This window comes from Pistacia vera, unplaced genomic scaffold (assembly GCF_008641045.1).
Source record: "Pistacia vera cultivar Batoury unplaced genomic scaffold, PisVer_v2 Contig267, whole genome shotgun sequence".
In the NCBI taxonomy this organism is placed as follows: domain Eukaryota; kingdom Viridiplantae; phylum Streptophyta; class Magnoliopsida; order Sapindales; family Anacardiaceae; genus Pistacia; species Pistacia vera.
In genome coordinates, this window is record NW_022196076.1 from 482,878 (window position 1) to 493,292 (window position 10,415).

Below are 10,415 nucleotides of genomic sequence, written 5' to 3' on the forward strand. Positions count from 1 at the left end.
GTTTGATGAAATGCCTAATAGAGGTTTGAGTGTGAGTATGAACCTTAATTCTTGCAACATTGCATGTTGCATCTCATAAGTGCATTGGTGAAGTTGAACCATCCATAGGCACTAGTTGTACATGGAAAAGTGACCTAGAACGTGTAAGAAGATTGTGTATGTAATTACCCTATGATAGTAGAGCTTGGTGGTTATAACTACTCTAAGGGTAGAGAGCATTGAAAAATACTACAATAGAATGAGTTAGAAGAGTAGTATAGTTGGGATGATGCTTTGTGATCATCACCCGACCGTTATGGGAATCGGACTGATGCTTTGTGATCATCATCCGAATATGCCCTTAGAGATGGGTATATGCTTTGTGATCGTCACCCATGAGTAGAAATGGGGTAATGCTTTGTGATCACTATCCGATTAGTTATTAGAAAAGTGGGTTGTTGCTTTGGTGATCATCATCCAACATTTAGTAGAAACGGGTTGAGCTTTGTGATCATCACCCGATAGTGACTAGAGACGGGTTAATGCTTGGTGATCGTTACCCAAAATTTATGAGGAACGGGTAGGTTGCTAGGTGATCTCCACCCGATAGTTAGGAAAACCGAGTAGGTGCTTTGTGATCCCCACTCGGTAGTCACTAAAAACGGTTGGTACGTGTGTTTCCACCCGATAGTTATGGAGAGTGTGATTGGTGCTGTGTGAACGCCATCCGCCGTACCTCCGGTAAGATGAGGCCATGCTATTAGTAGAAATAGACAGAAACAGAATTGAAAGGAAAAATTAAGAGTAAACACGGGGACTGACAGTTAGAGAGTTTTACTTACTGAGCATTATTTGTGCTCACCTGTTATTTTCCTTTGTGGATGCAGGAGGTCTAGGTGATGATCGGGTCAGGGCGTCGGCAAGCGAGGAGCATAGCTACACTTTCCCCTATTTTGTCTTTTAAAATGCATTTTTGTAAACAGTACTGTTTGGGTAAAAAGACATATGATTATTAATGAAAAGAAAACTTTGGGCCGAATTTTACATTGTTATTATGCATGCATCGTACGAGTCGCACAGATGTTCATCTAGACTAGCAATTCTTCCCGAAACCACTTAATAATCTGTTTCCTTAGACATTCTTCTATTAACTCTTTCTGCTTGGAAGCCAGAATAAATGGGCTTTTCTGCTCAAGGCATCGGCTACTACGTTGGCTTTTCCCGGTTGATACTGACTCACAATCATAATCCTTAACCAGATCTAACCATCTTCTCTGCCTCATATTCAACTCCTTTTGAGTGAAGAAGTACTTTAAAACTCTTATGATCATGTAGATATTACTCTTCACACCATAAAGGTATGCCTCCAAATCTTTAAGGCAAAGACCACGGTTGCTAATTGTAAGTCATGCGTAGGGTATCTGGTCTCGTACTCTTTCAATTGACGAGAAGCATAAGCTATAACCCTACCTAACTGCATCAGCACGGTGCCAATTCCCTGCAGAGAGGCGTCTGTAAAAATGTCATAATCTACACCCCTCCGTGGTAACACTAATACAGGAGCTGTTGTTAACCTCTTCTTCACTCTTGGAAGCTTTCTTTACATGCTTGCTGACTAGACAAGGGTTTTCCTGTTTGGTAAGCTTTCAACGGTTTAGCCAACTAACGAATCCCGCTACAAATCGCCGGTAGTAACCTGCTAAACCTAAGAAACTCCTGATTTCTTTCACTGTTCTCAACTTCTGCCATTCAAGGATTGCCTCACTTACTCGATCTACCGAAATCCCTTCCTTCGACACGTATAACCCAAGAATAATCACTTGATTAAGCCAAAATCACACTTAGAAATTTAGCACACAATTCTTTTCTCTCATTCGTTGTAATACTAATCTCAAGTGTTTCTCATGTTCTTCCCTTGACTTGAGTAATCGATGTCGTCATGAAGACAACAATAAATTGATCCAAATACTCATGGAAATCCCCTGTTCATCAAGTCCATAAAAACTCTGGGGCATTAGTTAAGCCAAAAGGCATCACTACAATTCATAATGCCCATATCTTGTACGAAAGTGCAGTTTTAGACCACATCTTGCTCAACTACTCTTACTTGATGATACCCGAACCTCAAATCAATTTTGGAGAACTGCCGCGCTCCTTTCATTGATCAAAAAGGTCATCTATCTGGGGTGCGGGTACTTATCTTCACTGTAATTTTATTCAACTCCCTATAATCAATACACATCCTAGTTGATCCATCCTTCTTTTTCACAAACAGGATTGGAGCTCCCCAAGGAATGACTCGGTCAGATAAAGCCTTTATCTAAAACTCTAAATTGCTTCTTTAATTCTCGAGCTCAGCTGGGGCCATTCGCTAAGGGCTTTAGATATTGGTGCTGTCCCAAGTGCTAGTTCGATACTAAATTCTACCTCCCTTTCTGGAGGCAAACCCGTAACTCTTCCGGAAACACATCTAGAAAGTCTCGAACTACTGGCACCCTCTGAATCTCTAGCTGTGGAACTCACCACTCTACACTACATGGCAATATATCCCAACACCCCTTTCCAACATCTTCTCGCTTTCACACTACTATCAGCATGCTCAACTGATGGCCCTCTCCAAAACTAACTTATCTCCACTATCGAGATTAATCTCCGCCTTCTTTTTTTTCGACGTCGATCTCTACTCCATATCTCCCTAGAAATCCATGCCCAATATCACATCAAAGTCGGGCATATCAAAAACTATTAAGTCAACTGTTAACCTCAACCCTGGATCACTAGGACTCTCTTCACAAAATCTCTTGAGTCGAACACTAACCCCATCGGTACTCTATCTTAATGGGTTGAGTCACTTCAGATAGGTTTCGAACCTAATCTCTCAATCATCCCATAAGATATAAACGAATGGGTGGCGCCTGATCAATTAAAGCATATAAGGGAACTGAATAAATAATAGCTGACCAGTAACGCTGATGGACTGGCCTCTACTTCCCCCTATGCCACATAAACACTCTGGCATTTGCAGTACCTCCTGAACTCAAGTGGTTGGTGGAAGAGCTTTACAATCTCTCATCATGTGCCCTAGCTGTCGGCACCTATAACACACTCTCTGTCCCTCAGACATTCTCCTGGTGATTCCTCCCACATTTAGGGCAAAGAGGAAACCCTTCCGTCCGGGGTCGCTTATTCTCCACTCTTTTCTATTCTGTCTATACTAAAACTTCTTCTTTTGATTCTTCATGTCTTTACCTTTTACACCCTCATGTTTCTCTCTTCTGGGGGGCGTAGGGTGGCTCACTTGGTCCTCCTGTCGAGGATCCTACGGGGAAGATTTTATTCTAAAAAATCTCCGCTTCATTGCCCGCCTCAAAGCCTCACTATAATTTCGAGGAGGGTTGGAACTTGTCATTATATCCCGGGCTATCTCCGGCTTCAACCCGTGCACAAACTTATCCCTTCTCAAGGGTGGAGTACTAACTATTCCGGGTGCGAACCTTGCAAGAGAATTGAATTTCACCGAATACTCTTTCACGGCACTAGTCCCTTACCATAAACTGATAAATTCTTGGACCTTCTCATGAACTTGGTCCTCTGTTCTATACTCGACCTCAAACTCTTGCATGAACTCTTCCCACGTCATTACTATCACATCATGAGTTTCTTCCATTAATTCCCACCAAATTCAGGCATCACCCCGAAACAAGAAACTCGCATACCGGATCTTCTCCCAGTCTGACATGGGAAATAAACCCGTGGCTCGTTCTACGGACCCAAGCCACTCTTCTACTATTACTGGATCTATAGTACCTTTAAACTCAGAGGGTTGATGTTGACTAGAAAGACCGTAAATCAGTTCAACTCTGCTCTGTACTGGGGGAGGTACCGGTTGTCCTCTTTTGATATGCGCAACTGGCAGTACCTGTATGGGGGTTTCAACTCTCCCTTGGGTTTCTGCCATGACTTGCTGTATAATTCCCCGAATTCTAGCTTCATCCAAGGGAGGGGACGTAGACACTGGTGGGTTAGAAGGTTCTCCTTCATTCACCACACCTTTACCACGATTCTGATAACTACGCCTCATCTACAAAATATCACACCAATGAACTCGAGAAACAATTACTGTAAGGAAAGAATTAACTCACACAGTCAGTTATAGGACGTCGTGGCGATGAGAATAGTACACTGTTCAATCCCAAAATCTTTGCTCTGATACCAAAAATGTAACAACTGCTGTAAACTAGTACAATGCATGCATAATAACAATAGAAAATGGGCCCAAAACTTTTCCTTTGTATTATAAGTCATACGTCTTTCATACACAAAGAACGTCACTTACAAAAATGCCATTTTAAAAGACAAAACAGGGGAAACAGTGTAGCTATTGCTCCTCGCTTGTCGACGCTCCTCCGACTGCATCAACACCTAGATCCTGCATCCACAAAGGAAAATAACGAGGTGAGCACAAAATAATGCCCAGTAAGTAAAACCCTCTATCTGTCTATCACCGTATGTATTACTCTTAATTCTTTCCTCACACTTTCTGTTGTTTCCTACTAAACGTCATGGCCTCATCTTACCGAAGGTACGGCTGGATGGCGTTCACACAGCACCATCTCACTCTTCATAACTATCGGGTGGAATTCACACAACACCAACCCGTTCTTAGTGACTACCAAGTGGGGATCACGAAGCACCTACCCGGTTTTCGTAACTATCGGGTAGAGACCACATAGCACCTACCCGTTCCTCATGACTTTCGGGTAACGATCACCAAGCATTAAACCGCTCCTAATCACTGTCGGGTGATGATCACAAAGCATCAACCCATCTCTAATAAATATCGGGTGATGATCATAAAGCATCAACCCCTTTTCTAATAACTAACCGGGTGATGGTCACAAAGCATCCACCCGTTCCTAATATCTATCAGGTGATGATCACAAAGCATCAACCCATTTCTAATGGCTATTCGGGTGGTGATCACAAAGCATCAACCTGATTCTCATAACTGTTGGGTGATGATCACAAAGCATCTACCCATTTCTAATACTCTTCTTATTCACTCTATTCTAGCACTTCTCATTCTCTCTACCCTTAGAGTAGTTGCATCCACAAAGTTCTCTACTCATAGAGCAAGTGCATACACAAAGTTTCCTACTCTTTCTTAGGTCACTTCTCAATGCACAATTAATGCCTATGGATGGTTCATCTCCACTAATGCACTTATGAAATGCCAACATGCAATGTTGCAAGAATTAAGGTTCACTACTCATACTCAAACCTCTATTAGGCATTTCATCAAACAACTCAAGTGCATAATAAAACTCTATTATAACAATAATTCTAAATCTTTCTCTAACCATCCAAAATGGGGAGAAATCCCCTCACATAGCCACATAACCTACCAAAGAAAGACACTTCCAAAAGGATTCCTCAATTCCCTTCAATTCCATCTCAAACTACCTTTCCAACCCACATTTCACTTCTTATATTTGCAATGTATGAACAATCACAATGGCACTAGAAATCTCTATTTAAGCCTCAATAACATGGCATATAACATGTATATCACATACATACATAAGTGCTATCAAAACCCTAATAAAAAAAATTCCCAAATCTCAACTTAGGTTGGGGTTTACTTACCTTGTTATGGAGAGATTTCACTAACTCTTCCTTTCACTTGGTTTGCTTGACTTTCTCTCTACTCTTCCACAAAAGAACAAAAACCCTTAATAATCAATATAAACAAAAACTCACAAAACTTCACAACAAAAGCAAGAATCCTTACCTTAGGATGCCTTAGGTTGATTTTCTACACCAAATCACTCCAAAAGCCCTTTAAAACTCCTTGATCAAAAGAAAGAGAATTTGAGAGGAAGCAAGAGAAGAGAGTGGAGATGGAGAAGAAGAATGAAGGGTTTGCAATGACTTAATTCCTTTTAATGAAATTTATACACAAGCATTCCCATTTTGCCCTTACTCTTCTTTGGGAATTCTATCTATATCCTTTGATTCATTACAAACACACCCCCATAGCAACATATTCTCCATGAAAATTCCTTACATTTTACTCCCCACTTTTCCTGCTAATTAGGGGTAGAATGGTCAAATTGCCCTTAGGGAAGAAAATATCTAAAACTTAACAAACATTTTGGTCGGCCTGTCGCCGCGGCGAAACTGTCCAGCAGCTTCCCATGGCTTCAACACCTCTTCGCCACGGCGAAGATTCTTCTTCGCCCCGGCGAGGCTTGGAACACTGAACTTCTTCTATTTTAACCAATTTCAGGGCAAGTATTCAACATAACACTCAATCAAGGTCAACCAACAATATTACCAAGAAACCAACTCAAATAAGAGCAAAAGAAGAAACATAACATGTACCTCAAGTGGGGCGTTACACTCGCCGCAGCAAGCACTTCATCGCTGCAGCAAGCATGAATCCAGCGCAGACTGCGACGAAATCATGATTGCCACGGCGACGAAGACGATCACCGCAGCATTGTCCATAAAACGCGATATCGCGTTTAAAGAGACTGCTCTTCTTCTCCTCACACATTTTTCATTGATCCCACAGTTCATAGCACAGTTTCTCTCACCAAAAAAAAAAAAAAATGTGTTTTCTTCACAAATCATTCATCCATTTTCCATTTTTACTCCATATCTCACTAACACATTCCTACTTCATCCCATTTCACAGATAAGGAAGCAAGAGGAGAGTTTGCGCAAATCAAGGTTAGGGTTCCAAAAAGGACATTGGGGGTTTTGAAAATTCAACAAATCCATAACAATTCAAGGCACATTTAAACAGAATACGGCTCAAGTAAGTGTTTCTCATCCAATTATGAAGTAATTTTGATTAGAACCCATTGATCTGAAGTTTGTGGAAGTGTGGATTGATTATTGTTAATTGTTGAAAATTGGGAGAGATTAATTTGATTTTCGTGATTAAATCGTGATTATTTTTGCGTGATTGAAAAAGGGAAGTTGTGGTTGTGGGAGTGTGGTGATTTTTGTTGAGGAGTGAGGGTAGTTAGGTCAGTGTTTGGATTAGGGAAAAATAGTGATAATGGCACCCAAAAGGAAGCCCGAAAGTGATCGGGAGAGAAAAGGAAAGGGCAGGCCTCCAGTGATACCCGATTTGTTAGTTAGGCTGCCCAGAAGATATGAAATTTTGCAAAGATATCGGGGAGATTTATTGAAGAAAGAGAGCTAGGTTTACAGAAGAGTTGGGGGAATAATGATGTGATTCAAACTCTGGTTGGGAGAAATTTTGCAAAGACCCCTGGCGCCTGCTATTGCCTCTGTGGTAAAGGAGTTCTATGCCAACATCCTGATGGTGTTGAACGGAAGGACAAGGTAAGAGGTAAAAGATAGTATTTAATGTAGCTGCTATTAATGAATTTTATGGGCTACCACAAGTTAGCTCGATGACGATGCCTATGCCGCATTCAAGCACCAAGTGGATTTTGATGCAATAATTAATTCTTTGACAGAAGGGAAAGCTACATGGTTATAGCGACTGGGGAACACATCCGTTTTGAAAGTAAGTTCTTGAACTACTTCTGCATGTGGTTGTATTTTGTATGCTCTCGATTGATGCCCTCCAAGCACATGAGCAGTTAGTAAAGCTAGGGCGATCTTGATGTATGCGATTCACCAAAAGATGAGGATGAATGTGGGTGAGATTATGTTTCAAGAGATCACCCACTCAGCAAAGTGTAACAAGACTGGTTTCTACTTTCCCTACATGATTACTGCATGTGTAAACAATGAAGTGCCTTTGAATGCTAAAGAAGTTTTTATTCTGCAAGGAGTGAGTCTTACCATGCAATTTATGCAAAATTAACAGGGGGCAGAGTAAAGGTACCTAGGACCAAGCATCTCTCAACAAAGCTTTCCCAAAGAGATCAATTGTCAAAGTGAATGAAGACATCAAAAAGTTAAAAAGCAACAGAATCGTCAAGAAGCCTGGATAATGTGGATGATGTGAACAAATGAGGGTGCAACATGAGATGCAAAGATTGTAACTTGCTCATGCTGGGATAGCAGCACCAGGGTGTAATGGACTGATTTTGTGTACCCAGCGGAGAGGAACAGGCGATGCTCCTAATGAGGATTCTGAGGAGAGTATGAAGGAGTAGAGTGAAAGTTCAATGTGTCTTAGTTAATGTTGTCAGTGTATTTTGTTTGGTTGTTTTCTGTTCTGATGTACTTGCATTTTGCTACTGTGTGTTCTTGAGTCATGTGAATTGTTACTCTATTTTTGTTTTTGTTTTTGTTAATGCTCTTTTTATCCATTCTTGTATTCTGCTAACTATGATGGCCAACAAGGTCTGTTTAGTGTTTTGTGTTTTGCTAGAACGAATGGCGTTTACGAATGGACAGGCTTATTACATTGAGGAATGCGGTAACGTTCTCTTTCTCTTATTCCTATGCTTAACATTGGGGACAATGTTGATTTTATGGTTGGGGTAGGGAATTTAAGAAACTTAAATTGAGGGCATAATTTTTTTGTGATGGATTTAGAGAGCAATATTTTTTTTTTTTTTTTTTTTTTTGTCTCTTGGATAAAGTCATGTGTCTATGATAGGATGTGATTGCAATAACATATAACAAATGGAGGACATTAATTTTTACCTTTAATTATAGATATTTGAAATGTAATGACATTTAGTTTGAGACCCTAGTGATTTGTGGATTGAAGTGGTTAAGTTTACCTACTTAGAGACATTTTATGTGTGAATTTTCCATGAATATTTGTTGCGTCTCAACAAACTAGAACTCGTTTGAAACCACTCGAGGCGAAATCCTAGAGTTCACATCACTTAGGAAATGATTTAGGCTGTTCTTGGACCGATTGAGCTTTTCAAGCCGACCCTTTTATTGTCATCGCTGTTAACCCTTTGAGCCTTTTAACACAATTTAGCCTTTTTTTTTTTTTTTTTCTTTCTTTGAACTTTTTTTACCTTACCTGATTATGAGCCTAAAACACAATCCTACCATTTTATCCTTAAGAGACTTAATTGTTATTCAAGCTTAGTACAATATTGGTGAGGAAGTGAGTTTTGCAAAACCCAGGTTATGCGAAGAAATTGGTTAGGGGTTGTGGAGTGCTTGTAAGATCATGGGGGTGAGTTTGTTTTGTACTTTCTTCTTATTTTGATTTAAAAAAAAAAAAAAAGAGAGAGAGAGAGAAAAAAGAAAAGTGGGCATTGAAAAGCATTGTGAAGATTTGGAATTATGCAAGTGGTGTTATTAATGTCGAAAAGAAAGAGCTCGATTAAGGTTGGGGAGCTATTGAGTGAAAAGGAAGTGTTTTTGTATGATAGTAATAAGATGAATGAAGATTAAGTCTCTTAATTTGATTTTTGTTGAATTCCCTTTCCGTTCTTTCATGAACCCATACCCTGGCCTAAAGTTACAACCTTTACAAAGACCTGTTGATCCAAGGTAATGTGAAATTCTACATTAGTGGAGAGTGGTTTGAAAAGTGAGCCTATGGAGTTTGATTCCTTGATTCACATATAAGTCATAACCTAATACTGAGATCAAAATTTTTTCATGAATGTTGAGCATAAAACCATCCGGGTTTGTAGACTAATGGTTTGTGGTTTATGGATGTTCTAGGGTCGATAACGAAAATGGAATTGATGTTTGCATTGTCTGTGAGTTTAGTGATTTTTTACTCTATTTATGATTTTGTGATAGCATTTTTTAGACATACTAATTTTTCAGTTGATCCAATGATAGTTTGTTTATATTCAGTTTTTTATGTTTATTCATTTTTGGAGTTTTAGGTTAGTTTAGGTGGAGATGTTTGTGGGTATCATCGCTGGAACTCACGAGACTACAATCGTCCCTAGGGCCATACTCAGGGATTTAAAGGTGTGTACATCGTCATGAAATTGTCAATCTGTGCAATCTACGAAAGTGATTTAGTGAGTTTAGGATATTGGTTCATTAGTGTTTTATATCAAGCTTGAGAGACTTATTTTATCTAGTTTTTGCTAGGGACTAGCAAAAAGCTAGTTGGGGGTTGTGATAAGAGATTGAAACAATATTTTGTTAGTGATTTAATTGGATTATTTGTGGAAAAATGTGCTGAAGTGTGGAATTTGAATTAATTCTTTCATAATATCATTTATGGATCACGGGTGCATTTTAGTGTTTTTAGGCTCAAACAGATATTTGAAGGGAAAGAATGATGTCGATGGAACATGACGAGTAGGAACAAACCGTGCAAGAATCGAGTTGAACGACAAAGTTGTGACGTGTCAAAGATACAAAGTAAATCTGAAATTCTTCAAGATGAGCATGCTTCTTCTTTGGATCATAATGATCTGTGGAAATCGTAATTGACGATTTGTGGCGTTGCAAAGCTTATCAGACAGCTAATAAAGTTCAGTTTATGACTTGACAAAATTCTGAAGATC